Genomic DNA, 22,910 nt, shown 5'->3' with positions numbered 1-22,910 from the left:
TAGTAGTTATTTCTGGATAGTGGGTTGTGGGTGATTTAAATTTTTAAACATCTCTGTATTTTCCAGCTTTCTCTCAAATAAGATGTATTATTTTTTTAAAAAACTATTTAAGTATAATATACATACAGAACTGAATATACATATGTAACCAGTACACAGGTCAAGAAACAGAACGTTATCAGCACCCCCAGAATCTCCCCCTTCCTGTTTCCTTACAGTCACTAACCCTCCACTTCTAAATGACCTTTCCAGACTACTAACAGCATAGTTTTGTCTATTTTTATGCCTTATATAAAAGTAATCTTGCAGTAAGTGCTTTTTAAAAAGAAATCTGGCTCTTTGCCCTCAAAATTATTTTCATGAAATTCCTTCATATTGTTGAGTGTAGATTCTCTTTCTTGCTGTGTGTGACCATGCCACAATAAGTTTATCCATTCTACTGTTGATGAGCATCTGTGTATTTTCTAGTTTGGAGCTATTATGAATAGTGCAGCTTTTGATGAAAATATACATCTTGGTGAACATATGCATGCCTTTGTGCTGAGTTTATTCCCAGGAGTGGAATTGCTGGCTTATGAGGTAGGACCCAGCTTTAATAGATACTGCCAACAGTTTTCCAAAGTGGTTGTACCAATTTCTATTTCCTGTAGCAATGGTGTGTGCATTTCTGTTGCTTCAAATCCATCACCAACACTTGTTATTTTCCATCCTTTCCTTTTAGCCATTCTGATGGGTGTGTGGTGAACAGTATTATTTTTACAGTCAAAGGAACCGTACATATTTATATAAATGCCAAGAGGAAGGCATGGGAGGAAATAGATACATGGCTAGAATCTCAAAATAATTCATCGAATGTTTATTGCATTCTTACTACTTTTTTTGGCATTGTACTTGGCTAATTATGGATATTCCTCTCCATCAAGAAGCTCAGCCCAGTGAAAGAGTGAGAGACATGGAAACAAATAAGTACGATATACTTGAGTAAAGAAACACAGATGAGGAAGCAATTAGTTCTGGTTGGGGATGTCAGGGAAAAGCTGGCTAACTTCTGCTTCTTTCCAAGATAGAGCTCAGGCCTCAGCATCTCCAAAAGGCTTCCAGGACCTTCGTGAAGCTGGCTTAAGTGCCCTTCTCTTTTTCTCAAAGCATGTTCCTCTGTGTTACTTTGGAAGCGCTAGTCACGCTGTACTATAACTGTCTATTTGTGTCTGTTTCTCTTGCTAGTCCACGCGCTCTTTGAGGTCAGGGATGGGCTTTCATCTTTCTATCCTGAGCATTAGGATGGTGCCTGACCTGGAGTGGGAGCTGGATAACTATTGAATGAATAAAGGGAATAAAAGGTCTAAAGACCACTCCCATATCTTACCATTTCTAGTTCAAGGACTTACTTAGCCAGCTCTTATATAAGGTTCACTCTATAGAAAAGAGAATTGATATATTAAAACGCAGTGAATTATAGCCATCAAAAAAAATTTGGTGGGGGGCGGGGCGGCCTGGTGGCATAGTGGTTAAGTTTGGCGTGCTCCGCTTCAGCATCGTGGGTTCACGTGTTCAGATCCTGGGTGCAGACCAACACCAGTAGTCAGCCATGCTGTGACGGTGACCCACGTACAGAATAGAGGAAGATTGGCACAGATGTTAGCTCGGGGCTAACCTTCCTCAAGCAAAAAAAGAGGAAAATTGGCAACAGATGTTAGCACAGGGCGAATCTTCCTCAGCCAAGAGGAAAAAAAAAATTTAACTTAGCAACAAAGAATCAATTATTGTCTATTAAATTAAGCAAGATTTTTTTCTTCTCCCCAAAGCCCCAGTGCGTGGTTGCGTATCTTAGTTGTAAGTCCTTCTAGTTAGTCGATGTGAGCTGCCGGCACAACATGGCAATTGACAGATGGGTGATGTGGTTCCGCAGCCGGGAAATGAACCCAGGCTGCCAAAACGGGGAGAGCGCTGAACTTTAACCACTAGGCCATCAGGGCTGGCTCTAACCAAGACTTTTATAAAGGGCACAGTGAAGCAGGAATCTTCATACTCTGCTGATTGAATTATAATTTGAAGAATCTCATTCAGGAAAGCAATCAGCAATATGTACAAATTGCCTTAAAAATACTCCTGCCTTTAATACAATGATCCAATTTTTAAGGCTCTATTTTGGGGAAGTAATCATAAAAACAAATAACATTTTATACAGTAAGAGATTAATTCCAACATTATTGATATTAGTTAAAAAGAAAAAAAGGTGGGGGAGCATTTGGAGTGCCCAATCACAGGGCCTAGTTAAGCAGATTATGATAATCCTGGTGAGGTGGGCTATAGTGGAAAGGATGTCCTTGGAAGCAGAGAGAGCAGGGTTCGAATCTCCTAAAATTCTCACTTTACCCCATAAGAGCCGTGCGATTGATTTCAGACCTTTGTTTTGTAAAGTGAGAATAATGATAACTTACTGTTATGGTTGATGTGAAGATTATATCATTAAATAAGGCTCTCTATAAGTGATGGCTGTCTTTGACACTTAGCCTTCTATAAATGATGGACATCTTTGATGTTTGTGAAGAAAAAACACCTACAGTGGAGTGAAATCATGCCAGCATTTAATTTTCTGAATTCAGCTGTACCTATGAGGCATACCTCTATTGCTTTCCTAGTAAAGACAGTGGGTAGAATTAACCACAAAACAGTCCATGCATGTTAACCAAATTGATCAAAGGCCTGAGTGAATTTCTTTAAAGATTTTTTCCTGGCATTGAAAAAAGATATGAAACACCATATTCAGATTGCAATTATTCTATCAAAATCCTGGAGGAAAAAATTGATAGAATTATGGGTATTTTTCATTTTATTTGTTATTCAAATTTACTATAATAAGCATGCATTTTATAGTTTGAAACAAATCTTATTAAAAATAAATTGACAGAAAGAGGCAATGATGGTGCAAAATTGTATTAAAGAAGAGTTTTGAGAGGAAAAAATTGTGGTTTAGAAAGAATCCTGCCGTTATTGATGTCACAAATGGTCCAAAGAGCTCAAAAAGCTTTTGAAATATTATTTTGTTGGTTGATGCTCACAATATTTATAGGCAATTACATTAGTGAAATGCTCAAGAACAGAGAAGGGAACCCACTTTCATGGAATCAAGACTAGTATAATTTGGGTTTCCCATATTCTAGACATATTCAGAATCTGAAGAGAGGAGTAGGGAGTCTCCATTCTTAAAATCATGGGAATCAGTCCCGGCAAGATTAATAAAATAATCCTATAAAGTTAAACTGTTTACTTCTTGTACCAGTGTTGATGGTCAGAGTAATAGCTGCTTCTCCAATAATTGTTTAATGTATTTCATTGGAGTTTAATTTCATTTATGATTTACTTTCCTAAATATTCGTTTTCACAAAAATTTTGAGACTAGTGCAATGGTTTGGGTCTCTTTGACAAGAGGCAAAGTTGTCTGGTAATAACATATTATCTTATGTGACAAGAAACTGATTTGGAGAGTTATTTAAATTACTCCTTGGCGTAATAAAGATATAAATTCTTTTCACTTGATACTAATAAAAAGTTTAGGAACAGTATTTTTAAGTAAACATGTTATTCAATTTATTTCCTTAAAATGAATTGAGACATTTCTAAGAATTTAGGTAAATTTAAAAGGTCAGTTATATATTTGGGTATAATATCTTCAGATATGATTCCACATCAGCATCCACATTTTAAAAATCATACTCTGAACTACCTGAAATGTAATCTTATAATCCTCAAGTTGTTAATGGATAAAAGCTTTTTGAATCCCGAGAACAGTATATCCTATTCACAGCACTTTTCAAAGGTTTATAAGAAAGAATCAGGCTATGAATTACATAGAAAGTGAAATGTTATGAAAGAAATTTTTCTTACTATATTAAGTAATATTTCAAGGCTGACTTTAATATTTGTCTTCAAAAACATCCCCATTGACCATTTTTATTAGAAAATTCTTTTCCTTTTAAAATACTGTTTATATTATAGTTTTTTGGTTCTCTGGCATTTCTTTGTGTTAGATTACCATACTGTTCATCTGCTATAGCAAGCAGCTGCTCCATGTGTCAAACTATGTGGGAGCTGGGAATGGCAAAACAAGGGAAGATCACTAAAGCAAAACCTGCTTAAGGAGACCTCAGACCTGTCAAGTGAATTGTGATACTGATTAGAAGCAAGTGGCCATTTTATTGAATAAGTAATTTCCATTTTTAGTAGTGATGGTATTACTGTACTACTAATATTTTTTATATTACACTAGGTAAAATGTACATTATGTTCCCTTTGCTAGAAGAAACTTAATCTTTACCTTTTATTGACTATAATAAAGTACTGCTTTCCCGGCACTAAATATTAATGCATTGTACCCTCTTGCTTGTTTTAAATTGTGGTTCTGTGCTTTTAACAAACAGTATACTTTGTCTTTAATAGTATACTGTACATTGCTTAGTCATGTTCAGTTTTGATCCCCAAGCACATAAGGTTGTAAGGGTAGAAATCTTATAAATGGACAATTTGGTATTAAAACAAAAAGTGTACACATAGGTAAAGAGTCCAAATACATTTGAATTATTTGTTATATTTATGTAGATAAATAACACAACACTTCAGATTTTCTTGAAGGTAGGTTTGCTTTGCAAAATAGAAAATCATTGCAATTATTCCTGTATCCCATTCCCTTTCCTTCTGTATTTTTAGTTAACACACAATTGTTCTTTTTTTTTTTCAACACACTGTAAAGATTAACAGAAGTTTCAGGTGGCTGGAGACGAGTGTAATAGGATGTCAACAAGGATGTTCCCTGGTCCCTGGCTAAGTTCCAAAGCTGTGCATAGAAGGTGATAAGTTCACGTATTCTAAGTTCAGGGACCACTTATGGTTAGGCCAGCCTGCTAAAAAATGTTAATACAGGAAAATGGCCTTACCACTGAACATTCCCCAAACCACCCCATCCCTACACCCTGAAGTATAAGGAAAGGGTGAGTAGAGAGGAGGTTAGCCTTTTGTGAAGTAGAGTATTCATATCCCTTCACCCCATTTTCACTGTAAGGGAGGAGATGGAGGTACTTCTTCCTCTCAAAGTCTAGAGAAGAGCCCTCAAGAGAATTTTTCATAAAGTTTATTTTTTTATTTTTTTTTTGTGAGGAAGATCAGCCCTGAGCTAACATCCATGCCAATCCTCCTGTTTTTGCTGAGGAAGACTGGCCCTGAGCCTACCTTCCTCCACTTTATGTGGGACGCCACCACAGCATGGCCTGACAAGCGGTGGTCGGTGCGCGCCCGGGGTCTGAACCCGGGCCGCCAGCAGCAGAGCGCACGCACTTAACCACTACGCCATGGGGCCGGCCCCTTTCATAAAGTTTAGAGATGCCCAACCTTCCCCCTCGACTAGGTTGGAGACTGGTGATTATCTCACCTCTGACCTCTCCTGGACCAGCGGAGCACTTGATGTTCCAGGACGAGGAGAGGGGGCAGCAGAGAGATGGCCTGGATGAGGGAAGGGGCACTGCAGTAGCCCACATTGCCTCCTTCAAGAGAGGCTGCTGGCTGGACCCCTTGTGGAAGAGGAAAAGTAGGTGCAAGATATGCCTCAAGGAACTGGGCAGCAGGGAGGCACCCCAAGGACCCTTGCCAATAGGGGAGCCAGAACTTGGATTCTCTCCAATATAGAAAGCATCTAAAATCTGACGGGGTTGACTAGAGAAGCAGCAGCATCCTAAAGTGAGGGAATTGCAGTCTTCCCATGGGGGAGCCATATAAGAGAATTCCTCCTCTTGCCCCAACATGAGAAAGGAAGCACCAGGAAGGAGAGAGGAGGGTGTAAAGAGTAGAGTGCTCCCGCCCTCGACCCCCTACACACATACACTCCAAGCCACTAGCAACAGACTTGTCTTCCTTTCTCTGGAGGGAAGGGAGGGAAAAATAGTTTTTAATTCAGTTCGAAGCTTAATTGAAAATGAACAGAACTGAACCTTACTTGCCAGAATGAGATGATCCTAATAACTTGAAGAGGCTGATAAATGGAATCAAACCAAGAAATGATTAAGAGAATTGATGCCCAGCAAGAAAATGGCAGGGACATAGGACAGTTAGAGGGAGAGATTATTGGAAAAATAAAGCCATTTCATATTTATGAATCGAGAGTCCTTAAGGAAGCAGTTACAAAAACAAATAGAGTTCTAATTTTTACAGGGAAGTGGGATGAGTGATTCTGAATAACAGACTGCTGAGACAATATCAATTCAAGTAACAAACTAGAATGGTTTTATTTTTTTCTTAATTGAAGGGTAACATGCATACAAATAATATATAAATCAGAGGGCTGGCCTGGTGGCGTAATGGTTAAGTTCACGCACTCTGCTTTGGCTGCCCGGGGTTTGCAGGTTCGGATCCCGGGCGTGGACCACGCACAACTTATCAAGCCATGCTGTGGCGGCATCCCATATAAAGTAGAGGAAGATGGGCACAGATGTTAGCCCGGGGCCAGTCTTCTTCAGCAAAAAGAGGAGGATTGGCAACAGATGTTAGCTAAGGGCTAATCTTCCTCACCAAAAAAAAATATATGTATGTATATATATAAATCATAAGTGTAGAGCTACATGAATTTTGACAAAGTGAACTCATCTGTGTAATCAGCACCAGATTAGAAAATAGAACACTATCAACACCCCAGAAACACCCCCTTATGTCCCCTCAGTCATTATCCACCACCTCCTTCTAAAGTCACTATCTTGATTTCTATATCTGTAGATTAATTTTGCCTGATTTTATTTTTATATAAATGAAGTCCTACATTATGTACCTTTTGTGTTTGTTTCTTTCACTTAACATTCCATTTGTGAGATCCGTGTTGTTGGGTATAGAAGTAAATGAAGGGGCCACCCCGTGGCTTAGCGGTTAAGTGCGCACACTCCACTACTGGCGGCCTGGGTTCAGATCCAGGGCGCACACCGACGCACTGCTTGTCTGGCCATGCTGAGGCCGCGTCCCATATACAGCAACTATAAGGGATGTGCAACTATGACATACAACTATCTACTGGGGCCTTGGGGAGGAAAAGGGGGAAAAAAAAGGAGGAGGATTGGCAATAGATGTTAGCTCAGGCTGGTCTTCCTCACAAAAAAAAGAAGTAAATGAGAACCATTCATTTTCATTACTGCATAATATATTGCTGTTTGAATACATCACGAATTTTGTTCGTGCAAATAGTGATAGACATTTGCTTTTTTTCCAGTTTGGGGCTATTACAAAGAGTGCTGCTGGATTTACTTGTTAATATTTTATCTAGGACTTTCACATCTATGTTCATGAGGGAGATTAACCTTCTTATGATGTTCTTGCCAGCTTTTGGTATCACAGTTATACTGACCTCGTAAAATAATTGGAAATATTCTTTTTTTCTGTTCTCTAGAAGATTTTCTGTAAGATCCATGTTTTTCCTGTTGTGTTTGGAAGAATTCACCAGAGAAGCCATCTGTACCTGGAGTTTTCCTTGTGGGAAGGTTTAAAATTATGAATTTAATTTTTGTTTATAGATATAGAACTACTCAGATTTTCCATTTTCCCTTTTTCCACTCTGATAAGTTGTATATTTCTAGGAATTTGTCCATTTTATTGGCATGTAGTAGTTTATAATTTCCTCTTATTTTCTTTTTTTATTGAGATATAATTGATGTAACATTATATCAGTTTCAGATGTACAACATAATGATTCAATATGTGTATATATTGCAAAATGATCACCACTAAGTTCAATTAACGTTCATCACCATACATAGTTACAAATTTTTTTCTTGTGATGAGAACTTTCAAGATTCACTCTCTTAGCTGCTTGCAAATATGCAATACAGTATTATTAACTATAGTCACCATGCTGTACATTAGATCCCCATGACTTAATTCATTTTATAACTGGAAATTTGAACCTTTTGACCCCCTTCACCTATTTTGCTCACCTCCCAGCCCCTCCCTCAGGCAACCACCAATCTGTTCTCTATAACCATGAGCTCCTGTTTTTGTTTTAGATTCCACGTATAAGTGAGATCATACAGTATGTATCTTTCTCCGTCTGACTTATCTCACTTAACATAATGGCCTCAAGGTCCATCCCTGTTGTTGCAAATGGCAAGATTTCGTTCTTTTTAATGGCTGAATAATACTCCAGTGTAGATATATACACACCACATTTTCTTTATCCAGTCATCTATTGATGGACATTTAGATTGTTTCCATGTCTTGGCTATTGTAAATAACACTGCAGTGAATGTAGGGGTGCATATATCTTCTCAAATTAGTGTTTTGGTTTTCTTTGGATGAATACCCAGAACTGGAGTTGCTGGATCCTATGTTAGTTCTATTTTTAATTTTTTGAGGAATCTTCATAGTGTTTTCTGTAGTGGCTGCACCTGTTTACATTCCCACCAACAGTGCACTAGGTTTCCCTTTTCTTCACATCCTCGCCAACACTTGTTATTTGTTGTCTTTTTGATAATAGACATTCTGCCAGGTATGAGATGTATATTCTTAATGCTGATAGGATCTATATTGATGTCTCTCTTTTTCTTCTTGATATTGGTTATTTGTACTTTCTTTGTTTTTTTCTTGGTCGATGTTGACAGGGATTTGCAATTGTATTAGTCTTTTCAAAGAACCAGTATTTGGCCTGTTGGTGTTCCCTATTGTATATTTGTTTTCTGTTAATTTCTGTTTTAATCTTTATTATTTCCTTATTTCTACTTTCTGTGGGTTTAATTTTGTTTTTTCTTTGGATATGATTTTTTAGATGGATATGTAGACCATGGTTTTCAGATTTTCTTATTTTTAATATGTGCATTAGACGTTATAAATTTTCCTTTAAGTTTGGCTTTTACTGTACTCTACAAATTTTGATATGTAGTATTTTTGTTATCATTTTGTTGAAAATATGTTCTATTTCTATTGAGATCTCTTGTTTGACTCATGGGTTATTTAGAAGCATATTGTTTTTATTTCCAAACATTAGGGAAGTTCTAGTTATCTTTTTGTAATTGATTTCTACTTTAATTCCATTTTGGTCAGAGAACATACTCAGAATTTTCCAATGCTTTGATATTTGTTGAGACTTGCTTTATGGCCCAGCATATGGTCAATTTTAATAAATGTCCAGGAACACTTGAAAAGGATGTGTTTCCTTCAGTTGTTGGACGCAATGTTGGGATGGTTAATTTTATGTCAACTTGACTGACCTAAGGGATACCCAGATAGCTGGTAAAACATTATTTCTAGGTGTGTGTGTGAGGGTGTTTCTGGAAGAGATTAGCATTTGATTCAGTAGACCAAGAGAAGAGATCTACCCTCACCAATCCGTTGGAGCTTGAATGGAACAAAAAGAAGGAAGGGTGAATTCACTCTCTTTTTTCTTGAGCTGGAATGTCCATCTTTTCTTGTCCTTGGACATCAAAGCTCCTGGTTCTCAAGCTTTTGGACTCCAGGATTTACACCAGCAGCTCCATGGTTCTCAGGCCTTTGACGTCGGACTGGGACTTATACCATCAGCTCCTGGTTCTCAGGCCTTCATTCTCAGACTGAATTATACCACTGGCTTTCCTGGTTCTCCAGCTTGCAGATGGCGGATTGTGGGACTTCTCTGCCTCCATAACCCTGAGTGAGCCAATTACTATAATAAATCTATCTATACACATGCGCGCGCGCACACACACACACACGTTTATATATTCTATATATTCTATTGGTTCTGTTTCTCTGGAGAACCCTAATAAAAACATTCTGTGTAAGTTCAGTGAGGTCATGTTTGTTAAATATGTTAGTCAAATGTTCTATATCCTGATTTTTTTTTATCTCTTTGTTCTATCAGACACTAAGGAATGTGTGTTAAAAATCTTCAATTTGATTTTGAATTTGTCCATTTCTCCTTTTAGTTCTGTCAATATTCTTTATGATATTTTGAAACTATGTTATTAGGAGTTTAGAAATGTAGAATTCTTATACTTTCCTGGTGAATTGACCTTTTTATCATTATGAAATGTCCTTTTTTAACTCTAGAAATGCTTTTGCTTTACAAGATGCTCTGTCTTTTAGGTTCTTTGGTAAATGTTTGATAGAATATTTTTTTGATCTTTTTATTTTCAACCCTCTGTGTTCTTAAGATATATCTTTTGTAAGCAGCATATAGGTTTTTTTCAATCCAATCTGATAATCTTATCTTTTAATTGAATAATTTAGTCTATTTATATTTTAAATAATTACTGAAATATCTGGGTTTACATCTATCGTCTTATTTGTTTTCTATTTTTCTGACTTTTTCAGTGTTCCCTTTCCTCTCCTTTGTTTTTCTGGATTTATTTTTAATTATTTTATACCTCCTTCTATTAGCTTGTTATGTATACATTCTTTATTATTCCTTTGTAGTTACCCTGGAGATAAAATGCATCCTTGAATCTAATATAAATTAACACTTTACCACTTCCCAGACGATGTAAGGACTTTAGAACACTCTACTTGTCTCTATCCTGGCTTTTGTGTTAATATTGTTACTTATTTTAATTCTACATACAATTGAAACCCCACAATATATTATTATTATTATTTTATGTGGTTAATAGTCATTTAGATTTACCCAGGTTTTTACTCTATTACTTTTTTTTTTTTTAAAGATTTTATTTATTTTATTTTTTCCCCCCAAAGCCCCAGTGGATAGTTGTGTGTCATAGCTGCACATCCTTCTAGTTGCTGCATGTGGGACTCGGCCTCAGGATGAACGGAGAAGTGGTGCCTCGATGCGCACCCGGGATCCGAACCCGGGCCGCCAGCATCACAGCGCGCGCACTTAACCACCAAGCCACAGGGCCGGCCCTACTCTATTACTTTTTATTCCTTTTTGCACTTCTGTGCTTCTCCCTGGGATCGTATTCCCTCTTCCTTTCAGTATCAGTTTACTAGCAATAAATCCTCTCAGATTTTGTTGGTCTGGAATGTCTTTATTTTGCTTTCAGTTTTGAAGGATATTTCACTGGTTATAGAATTCCACCTTGGCAGAATCTTTAGAGGACATACCATTGCCTCTGTTTCCATTATTTCTGATAAGTCAGCTCTCAGTCTTATTCTTGTTCCTTTGAAGGTATTGTCTTTTTCTCTGGATACTGTGAAAGTTTTACTTTGTCTTTGGTTTTCAGTGTTTGACTATGATGTGTCTAGATATGAATTTTTAATTTTTTAAAATTCATATCTTTTGAGGTTAATAGCACTTTTTGTGGCTGATATATTTTGGATTTTAAGAAAATTCTTGGCCATTATTTATTCAATTACTTCTTCCCATTTTCTCTTTCTCTCTCTCTTCCATGTCTAGAACTCTAATTACATCTAAAATTAGACTTTTTCATTGCATTCCATACATCCCTTGTGCTTTTAAAATATATTTTCTATCTTTTCTCTCCATGCTTTGGTCTATGAATATATTTTAAAACAAAATTTATGACTGTTAGGTAGCGTGTGTTTACTATGAACAAATCATGTCATTCTAACTCACTTTCTTCTTTGTCAGAATTAGGAAATTAGTAGTATCAGACACATCAGTCACAGTGCCTACAATAGCCAGTGTTTCTTTCCAGATGAAAATGACTCACCCATTGCCTCTTGCTCAGGGAGGCAGAGTTGGGCTATTCTTTGCACAGTGGTGGCTAATCAGATTAGCTCTCTCTGTGATTTGGAGTGGGGCAATGTAGAAGGGACCAGTTAGTCAGTTTCAAAAGGAGAGCAAAGCAAATCTTGAAAGAGAAGCACGTACTTGAGGGAAGCTCCATGTAGGTCACAAAAGAGAGACGAAAAGAGCATATTTTCTCCAAAACTGCCTTGGTTCCTGGGATCTATTTAGTTCTAGGTACTGGAAGTGTAATCTTACAAGAAACCTCATTTCTTAAGGAGACCTAAATGAGTCTATCTTCCTTGTGATCAAGAGACTAATGTATCAGGGAAATATGGCAGAATGTGTATCTGAGCTTCAGCAAAGTATTTCATTAAGACATGCAATACCTTTGGACAAGATTGAGAAATTTTCGCTAAATGTGAGTGTAAATCAGTGAATTAGAAACATATTAAATGAGCATACCCAAAGGATACTAATTAATAAATTGTTGTCAGCTTGGAGGGAGGTTGTTTTTTGTTCTTATTTTTGCTTTTGCTTTTGTTTTTAATATAAAGTTCTCCCCTTGACCTTGTTTTATTCAACATTTTTATCACCACCTTTGTTGAAGGGATGCTTATCAAATTCACTGAGGTAAAGCACATTGTTTAGCAGGATACTACAAGCTGGAACGATGGCTAAGTCTAACAAGATAACATTAAAAAAACATTTTTATTACAAAAATAATGTATGCTCATTGACAAATATGGAGAAAATTATTCTCTTTTTTGCAGCCTATTTTTTGTGAAAATATAATTAGGATAATAATTCAATACTATTTTCTAAATATTTTATCACTAAGAAATCATAAACTTTTCCAAATCATTAAATGTTATTTTACAATATTGTTTTAATATACCATAATTTATTTAACCAATCTCCTCTCATGATAATGCTCTAAGACTGTTTTCTAAACTTTTTTTTTGCTTAAAAATCATAAACATTCTTCTAAATCATTAAATATTATTCTCTCAATTGCATGATCTACCATTATTTATTTAACCAATTTGCTGTATTTAGGCAATTAGAATGCTTCCCCCACCCTCCCACTTTTTTGTCTTTAAGATTACCATAAATATTCTTACAGGGTTATTTTTGGAAAAATATTATAGTTATTTCTTTCTGATAAACTTGCAGTAGTGTATGAGAATCTTGGCCCATTTCCCTGTTGCTTCACCATTGGATATTATGATTTTCAAAATTCCTGTCAATTTTATAAGCACAAATTAGAGTCTTGCTTTATTTTGTTTTTCTTTGAATACTAGTGAAGCTGAACATTTTTTCATATGTATATTGACCATTTGCTTTTCTTGTTTTAGAGCATCTATGTTCATGTCTTTTGTTCATTTTTCAACTAGAGTATGTATCTTAACGTTTCTTAAGGGCTTTTATATGTTAAGCACATTTATCCTTTCTTGAAATACACATTGCAAATATTTCTTCCAAGTTTGTTTTTTGTTTATGAACTTTATTTTTTTGTCACAAAGCAGATTTTCATTTTTTAGAAGTTAAATCTATCAGTCACTTTATTGTTTTTGACTTTCATGTCCTACCAAGAAATATATCCTCAAATTATGCAACTATTTACCTATATCTTCCATCAGATAATATTTAATATGAATAGGCTAAAGATCAGCTCTTAGGTTCAGAATACCAATTACATAACCTCCGGATGGGAGAGCTTTGAGGTTGCCAGCATCAGTGTGCTTTGGCTGCCAAAACACTATTGGGATCTTGGGCTTCATTAACAAAGCTTAGCATCCAGACCCGGGAAAGCTATAGTCCTGCAACACAGTCAAAGGAATCAAGCTTCAGCATATGTTTGATTTAGATGTGCTTAAAGATTGTTTATTTTATTGGCTGATATTTCAACAATTGTTGGGGAATCTGTGTAACCAAAAACACTTCCTCATCCTCAAGATAGGGAGGACAATTTTCATAGTGATACAAGGTATAAAAAGTACAGCCTCGGGGCCGGCCCAGTGGTGTAAGTGGTTAAGTGCGCACGCTCCGCTGCGGTGGTCCAGGGTTTGCTGGTTCAGATCCTGGGTGCACACGGGCACACCGCTTGGCAAGCCATGCTGTGGCGGCGCCCCATATAAAGTGGAGGAAGATGGGCATGGATGTTAGCCCAGGGCCAGTCTTCCTCAGCAAAAAGAGGAAGATTGGCAGATGTTAGCTCAGGGCCGATCTTCCTCACCAAAAAAAAAAAAAAGTACAGCTTCAACAGTTCGTTTTTCTTTGAGGTTGTCTGAAACAAGCATCATAGATTACACATTTCTCAGAAAACCTCTATGCTTCTTGTAACCACATCTCCATTTCCAATAGGCTTAGCACAATTTTCGCCAAAATTTGCTTGACACGGTAGGGCTGGCTGATACAAGAATTCCTTTTAAAATCAAGAAGACAAGAATACCTACTACTGTCCCCCTGCTCTAATTTTATTCAGCACTGAACCAGGCAAGAAAAGAAAAAGAAAAAAAGGTACAAGGATTAGAGATGAAGAAATAAAACTCATTATTCAGAATCAGAATTTCGTATACTTTAAACTTCTTATTCCTCACCTGGACTATTTCATTAGCTGTGTTCACGTTTTAAGAGTGGTGCGTGGACATAAACCAAGAGAGATTTATAGGGAAATAACCATGGTGATGATGAGGAGGGGATTTTGAAAACATGGCATATGAGGAAAAGATTTGGGAATATTTCACCTGGGGAAAAGACTTGCAGAAGGGAAAAATGAGCCAAATTAGCTCAAGCTATTTAAAGGAAAAATTGTTATGCGGAATGGAGATTTTTTTTCCTAAAAGGCCCAAGAAAGTGTAATCAGGATCACTAAGAGGTAAAAGGAAGAGAGATTTAAGCTCTGGCAGAACTTTCAGAAGTCGGAGTGATTCAGAATTGTGAAAGGGATGCCTTGGGAGGTGGAAAGTTCTTTGTCACTGAAGGTTTTCAACCGAAGAATGAGTGACCATGTGGCGGGAATGCTGTAGGATTCCTAATGCTGTGGGAACTAAAAAGCTCACAGTTCTAGAGCACCCACCGTGTGCGTGTACTGAGCCATGCGCTATCTCATTTAATCATGGCAACCCAATGAGGGATGTTCTGTTTTATCCCTATTTAACAAATGAAACAGAAGCTTAGAGAGTCTAAAGTCTTGCCTGGTATCCTATAGATGGTAAGTATGAAAGCCCAAGTTCAGGCCCAGGCAGTTTCCGGAGCCCCAACTCTTAACCAATGCTCTGAATTGTCTGGGAAGCATGGTTGCCTTTAATAACCTTCAAGATTTTGTTAAATCCTGAGATTGTATGGGGAGAAAAGTCATGCCTAAAAGGATTTATATTACAGATTCATTTTGTTGGCAGTGATGTTAGGTGGCTCCTGTTTTAGTGTCTAATCTTTAAGTTATGAATAAAATAAAAGTTACTGAAAATTCACCCATCCTGTCTAAATTAGAAAGCTGTTGGATATTCAGATATCTACCAAGGTACAAATAAGTTGGTAGACAATGGCTGGGATCCCAGACAGACACTCTTGAGGCTCTGACAATAAGACTAAGTCTATAAATATCAGATGTAGTATGTCTTACAAGACCAAATATCAGCAGTTTTGAAGCATCATGGTGTTGGTTTTTTTTCTCCTAAGCAGATCCAGCACTTGACCTTGGGCTACTTTTATAGCATCTCAAACAAAATTGTTTTATTCAGCATTTTTGTGTGTTGCATTACTGAGTTGTAGGTTATATCAAACCAGTCATAAAATGCTGTTTAAAATTTTCAGCTAGGTACATTCTTGTATGTGTATATATAAAACTCCTTCAAATATAGAAACTAGATCAAATGTACATAGAAATAATGTGTGTGCAAGAGATAAGTACAGAGATTGGCCATTTGCCATTGTTATTAGGAAGAAAGGCATGCACACTGAGAGTTTTAACAAATTACAAATGCCAAGAAAAAAATAATATGGCTGTGTTTGAAAAGATCATGCTGTTTACTTGACAGGCTCTGCCAGGGCAAAGTTACAGCTGTGGCCCTGCTTTGCAGATCATTTAAACAGGCTTTTCTTTATGTCACTGACACTTTAGTCATATCCACAGAGCTTTGCCATCAGTAAATAATAATTATTATGTGTGAGAAGATAGCCTATGAATAGCTCCAGTGTTAACACCACCACAAATAAATCAATAGAAACACACGTTAGTTAAAATGGTTTTTGTTTAGTTTTTTCAATTTATTAACACCATCAGAACTGTTAAAAGAAAAATAGATTATAATTTTAAAAAAATTATAAACAGTGATGTATGTGTGTATAAAAAATCAGGATTGTCTGTTAATGTGCTTTTTCTGATCCTCTCACTTTTTTATCTTCCTGTTTTCTTTATAGTTGAACATTTTTCGTATTATCATTCCTTATGTCTGTCCTATTTTCTTTGTATTCACCTACCTAAGGAAACATGGGGTTGTGGAAAAAGTTAGCTGGTTTTGAGCATCATTTCTTCCTAGCTGTGTCAGTTGAATTCTCTGACATACAATTTCTTCATCTACAATAATACCTGCCCAACAATTGTTGTGCAGATGAAAGTAAATCACGAACACAAAGGTGTTCTGTAAACTATGACGCATCATATCAAAGTCAGGTCCAAAGGTCCATTTCTTCTAGTTTAGTCTTTGATGGAGACTCAAAAGATCTATAAATTATCTTTCAAGTAACTAACGATGGAAACAAGCATGGAAATGAATGATGGCAGGAGTCAAGGGAAACATATTTCATGTAATTCTTTTCAATTTTTCCTTATTTTAGCTTTCCTGGAGAATTTTGAGGGCTACTGATCATGTGTATTCTAATAAAAATTCCTGTGGTTATTTTAGCTGTTGTTCTAGTGATGCAAGAAACAGTAGAAGCAAATCATGGGCACTTAAGAGAAAGGGACAACATATGTAGGTGTGGTTGGACTTAAACATTATTGAGTTAATACGTATGAATGTACTCAACATCCCCATGTTATGTTAATTTTTGGAAATTTAATGGAGAAGTGTCTTGGCAATTGCTTTGAGGCTTCTTTTCTCTCAGCTGATTTGGCACTTCAGCACTACAGGAGTAGGTGGGAGAGCAAAACTCAGATTGAATTTCTGAAGAATTCTACTGCCTGAAGCCTTCCCCAAAGTCACACAAGGCATTAATAGGGGGGTCCTGTGGAAAAATGATCTTTTGACTTTTTTCAGAATGTGACTAGAATTTCAAATTGCTTTGTTTATAACAAGTTACTTGGGTTTTTCTTTCTTTCTTTTGCACTTAAATAAAAGGAACACTGATCTTTTAAAAGCTTTTGGGAGGGGCAAACTTTTTATTTAACATTCTGTCACTGAGGTGGAAGACTGGTTCAGATTTGAATGGTACAGTGCTGTTTTGTGCTTTCATGGGTGTCTGTCAGAATTTTTCAAGCCTGATAACTCCAAGGCGAGAGATGTCATTCCCAAGTGGCATCTGGTAAGCCCTGCAAAAGGCCAGAGAGGCAGACAGTGGGTGATGTATAGGGAAGTGGGGCAAAAGAGGAGGCTGGAGGAAGAATGGCTTCTTTCCTGATCATAGGTGGATTGTTCACTTGGTGTTACTCTTCTATGGTGACCAAAATGCTTCTTTAATTCAGCAAGAAGAAGCCTGTGATTTTTAGGGATAAGAAATGCTTCAAATTCTAACTACACAGACTTGTATGAGCAATGAATTAGTGCTGTTTGGTTTGTCAGTTTTTTTATACATTATATGGGTTTGGATTATAATAATTCCTCCCATTTGTATAAAGTTTCACAGTTTTAAAGCACTTTGTACTCTTAATCCTCACAATAAACACTGATAGAAGGGTACAGATGGCTCCTGACTCACAATAGCTTCACTTTAGACCCCTGCTTTTACGACCTTTATTATTGTAAATATGACTCTCCCAGTATTGGCCAGATCTCACCGTGAGACTGCCTATGACTCATCCTAGGTGACAGGAAAACTGAAGCTGCTCTTATGGTTGGTGCTAGAAGTAGAAAAACTTTTGATTTTATGGATGCAGGTGTGCATGAAGCAAATCCATAGGCATCTGAATTAGGCAATACTCTTGCAGAGGCATTGTCCATTTACATTGAGAAAGAGCTACCCCAAGGCATTAAAGGAAGGAGTTTGTATTGCAAGCAAAAGCTGGTTGGATCACTTTTGGAAGATACTTGGCAAAACATTAACTATTTAGAGAAGAAGCCACAAGAACCAGTAGAGTAGCATCAAATAATTTGCCCACAAAGTCTGCTAAAGATGAAGGCTACTGTGTGCTATGGGTATTTAATGATGATAAAGTAAGGAGCAGAGATGGGAAGAGGATGAGGAGGAGAAGAGAAAGAGAACACAGCAATAAGGAAAACTTTAATATTCAAAGAAATTTCTACCCCTTGAATCTGCAATAATAGTTTTTAGACAGATGGCCCTAATTTTGATCACAGTTTGAAGGTCTTTAGAGCACTGAAGCATCTACTTGCTTCAGGGAGATTTATCAGAAAAATAAAATATCTTTAGTTAGAACTTCTTTGGATTGGTACCTTAAGAAGCCTCAGCTAGTTGATAAAGAAGAATCCACCAAGGGGATCATTTAAAACTTTGACTTTTTCTTTACAAACCTAGAAAATCATTGTGAAAGCACATATTTGCCTTTTCATGATTGATTTTGGTATTTTGTAGTATAAAATAGGTCTTCAGGGACTATCTTCATTTATAACCTGATAGATAATAAAGGTGTAACTTATGGAAGCTCAACTTGTGACTATTATCCAGGAATAAATTATACCATGAATACCTATTATATTAGTCCCAGTTTATAAATGAGGAACAGACCACAAAGCAGTAAATGACTTGCTGACTTCCCTTAAAAAAGGCAGATGAGGTCACATAATGCCAGATTGCTAGACTAAAATTTAATGATGCTTCTCTCTCTCCCTTACCTGAGAAACACGTGTTTTTCACAGACCGTTAAGCAAATAGCCATGTAACATCTGAAGAACTCCAATCTTAATATCATGGCAGCATCAAGTAAATTAGTTGATGGGCATATATATTTGTTATCAAGTATTATAAATGGTTAAATTCAATTAAAATTTATCAGATAAAGACAATTTAGTGCAAAAGAAGTATGCAGCCATGCTTTGGAATTATCCACCTATATCATCTTTGAAATAGGCAAGTAACCATGGTATTGTTTCAGGGGAAGACAAATCCTTCCTTCAGACTGAATCTAACCTACCCGGAATTCATCCTTTCCTTTCTTTTTCAGGAACTCATTATCTTCGTTGTTCTTCACTCTCCCCTGCATTCAACCTCTTTCTCTGCCTAGCTGCTTCTTATGAGCCTGAACAGGCTCAAGTCTCTCCTGGCTTAGTGCGCGCGCGCGCGCGCGCGCGCACACACACACACACACACACACACACACACACACACCCCTACCTCATTCAACCAGGTATCTCCTCATCTTTCTCCTCCCCCTAAAAACAAACTTCCTAAAAGAGTTCCCCATATTCACTCTCTTCATATTCTCACTTACCCCCAAACACTCAACTCTTTGTAGCCTAGCTTCAGCCTCACCATGCTTTTAGAGTTGTTTTCTCACCAAGTCGCAAATGGCCTCTTTTGCTAAATCTGATGGCTACTTCTCTATACTTTTTTTTGACTTCTCAGTAGCATTTAACACTACTGACCACTCCTTCTTTCTTGAATCTTCCTCTTCCCTGAGCTTCCATGTCTGCAAACTCTCTTGGTTCCTCTCCTATCTCTCTGGTATCTCTTTGTCAGTCTCCTTGTCTCTTCTTCTGCCTATGTTTGAAATGATACTGTTCCTCAAGTTTCCCTCATAGGTCCCTTTCTCTTCTCACTGGATGATTTCATCTATTTCTATGTTTTCAGCCTCCACTGGGAAGAAAACAGGAATTTATGCTTCTACCCCAAATCTCTTCTGAAGGTCTAATTTGGGTCTTCACTTTGAAGTCCTACAGACACTTATCTCAGTTTGGATCCCCCTCCCTCAAGTAAAGCCTAAGACAAGGGCTTAAATGCATGAAGTTTACTTAGAAAGATACTTCCAGGAAGCAGGAGTGAGGGGGCAGGAATAGTATGACAGAGAAGGAGGAAAAGCCAATAAAGGATACATTACTGATCTGGTAATCATTGTGGGCATAGACGTAAACACTCGCTGAGTCAGATTTGTCGCTCTGAAGGAAGGGAGACCGGGGCATTATCCACCAGCTCCCAGCACCCATTGGTTGAAGACTGCTCCCAGGAAATGGTAACTTGAGGCATTTCTGGGCTATACCTTTGCCAAGTTAAATGGACTTCCCCAACTCTGAAGAATGCTGTGAGGCAGAAAAGCAGAGGTGGGATACTGTCAGAGTACAGGCACCTGTTTTCCACAGCTGCATAGAAATCAGAGGTGAGCCAACGGGGTAGAAAGCAGGGCACAAAAAAGCATTGCTCTACGACATTCTAAAACTGAACTGACTTCCCAATGGCTGATCCTCTTTCTGAATCCCTTTCTCAGGAACTGACTGTGCCATCCTCTCAACAGCCCAAACCAGCCGCCTGAGCAGCATCTTTAACTGTCTCTTCTTCATAATGTCCTATGTGTTTTTCAAATCCATGTGATTTTTGCTCATCCACACTGCCACTGCCTTAGCTTAGCTTTTTGTGAGCTCTCACTTGGCTTTCTGCAACGATGTCCTCATTGATATTCTTGCCCTATTTACAACCAGTACCCTTGCTACAACTAGAATAATCTTTTAAAATATTCGTTGGATTCTGTCACTTGCATGCTTAAAACTCTTCAGCGGCTCTCCTTTGCTCTTAGAATAAAGACCCAATTTCTGAATATGGCCTTCAGGGCCCTGCATGATCTGACTCCTGCTCATACCCATCCTCATCTTCCAACATTCACCACCCAATTGTCTATGCTCCAGCTGTTGACCTTAAACTAAAAGCCAGCTATTTCTCCAGTAAAAATGGGTTAATTTGGGAGCAGCAAAGATTCGCAACTTGCGGTCTGCAACATTGCCAGCCACGTGCAACTCCCCAGCAGCAACCAGAAGAGAAACTCTTTTATAGAGGGGAAGAGGAAGTTGGGAGGGCTATTGTAAACAAAGAGTCCACTGGAGGAGACTGGGACTTCAAAGCATAGTGGTGTTTCATTGGCTGAATTGTGACAGTCTCTCATTGGCTGAGCTTCTTGCCAGTCAAGAAGAGGAAGTCTTTCTTCCTCCTATTGAGCTCTGCTATCAACCTAGGCCATGAAAGCTCCTCCTTTTGGCCTCCCACTCCATTTTAATAACGTTTCTGTTTATTAGTTTCCACACAGAGTTGCTGACCTTTTTTTAGTCCTGTGGTTTTTTTAATACACTTTGTGTCTTAGTCTGTTTGGGCTGCTACTGTGGAATGGGTGGTTTAAAAATAATAGAAATTTATTGCTTACAGTTCTGGAGGCTGGAAGTCTAAGGTCAGCCTGGTTGAGTGAGGGCCCTCTTCCAGGTCCCAGACTTCTCCTTGTATCCTCACATGATGGAGGAGACTTGGGAGCTCTGTGGGATCTCTTTTATAAGAGAACTAATCCTATTCAGAGGGCTCTGCCCTCAAGACCTAATCACATCCCAAAGGCCCCACCTACTAATATCATCACCTTTGGGAGTTAGGATTTCAACATATGAATTGGGGGGGAGGGACACAAACATTCAGACCATAGCATGTTATCTTCATCATGGAACGGTTTCTCCCTCTAATTGCCCTTTCCTCATCACTTCTTACTCATGGCTTGGCTTCAGATGAGCTTTCATCTCTTGCTCCTCCGTATTTGGACCTGTTTTCCCTCCTGTTTATTCCTATATCATCTTATGCTTTTCCTATCAGAGCACTTATATGATATTATAGCTGACTCTTTACTTGTCTGTATCCTCCTATAGACTAGGAGCCCTGTGAGGGAAAGATTTATTTACACCTTGTTCACCATTTTTCTATCCAGTGCTTTCCATAGTGTCCTTGAAATATTTGGCTCTCAATAAATATTGTTAAATAATTGAATCAATATCTAAAGTGTTAACGGAGGGCCGGCCCCGTGGCTTAGCAGTTAAGTGCGCGCGCTCTGCTGCTGGCAGCCCGGGTTCGGATCCCGGGCGCGCACCAACGGACTGCTTCTCCGGCCATGCTGAGGCCACGTCCCACATACAGCAACTAGAGGGATGTGCATCTGTGACATACAACTATCTACTGGGGCTTTGGGGGAAAAAATTAAATTAAATTAAAAAAAAAAATTTAAAGTGTTAACGGAGCCTTAATCCTAACTGGGTGGTAAAGTCCTACAATACTTCTCAGAAAAATTAAGAATTCAACTGGTTCTTGAAGAGTTGGAAAGACTTTTTCAGGTTGGTGATAAGGAAAGATTTCCAAGGCTGTCAACCTAAATAAAAGAGGTAAACTGAGGCAAGTTTACTGTCAAAACTTAGAAGTTGAACTATCAAAAATTGTGTTTTTTTGAGAATAGCAGAGGAATTGCAAATCAGGACACACAAGCTGTAGCAAGGTACAGGAGAGTCCGTTGAGGGTTTGGGGCAGGCTGTATTTATGGGTAAGGAGTGCAAAGAGTGGGGAGTTTAGTTAGAGTCCGAGTAGCAAGTTCATTGGCTTGAGGATAGGGAAAAGTTCTTGGTGGGTGTTCATTAGTCAAGGGATAAGTTTCGGTTTTCTGTAAATCAGGTATTTATGGGAAATCAGCTCTCAGTACTTAAGTTTCATTTTCCTGAGAATGCATGTGTAAGAGTCTTCATTTCATATCCTTTGGTTCCATTTTAGATTGAAATCCTTTCACAAGGCAGAAAGAATAAAATGTGTAAAGGCCCTGAGGCAGGAGTGGCGTGGCTTGTTCAGGAAACAGAGTATAGTTTGGGTGGTTAGAACCCATGATACTTGCTAGGGGATGGCAACAATGAGGCTGGTCTCACATGTTGTGGCCAGATTGCAAAGGGCCTTGAATGATTTTGGATTTGAATGAGTAGACAAAGGTAGAACCATTGAGGAGATTTTAACAGGAGAGTAACATAGTCCTTTGAGTTTTAGAAAGATAATTCAAGACAACAGGGTAATTTAGGTGGGAGAAAAAAACAAAGGAAAAAGTTCAGTTAGGTCACAGTTACAGTAGATAACAAGGTGACAGTAGGGA

The sequence above is a fragment of the Ceratotherium simum genome, chromosome 11 (assembly GCF_057802395.1).
Source record: "Ceratotherium simum simum isolate JZ-2026a chromosome 11, ASM5780239v1, whole genome shotgun sequence".
Lineage (NCBI taxonomy): Eukaryota > Metazoa > Chordata > Mammalia > Perissodactyla > Rhinocerotidae > Ceratotherium > Ceratotherium simum.
The sequence above is the reverse complement of the archived record's forward strand: the minus strand, read 5'-3'. Positions refer to the sequence as shown.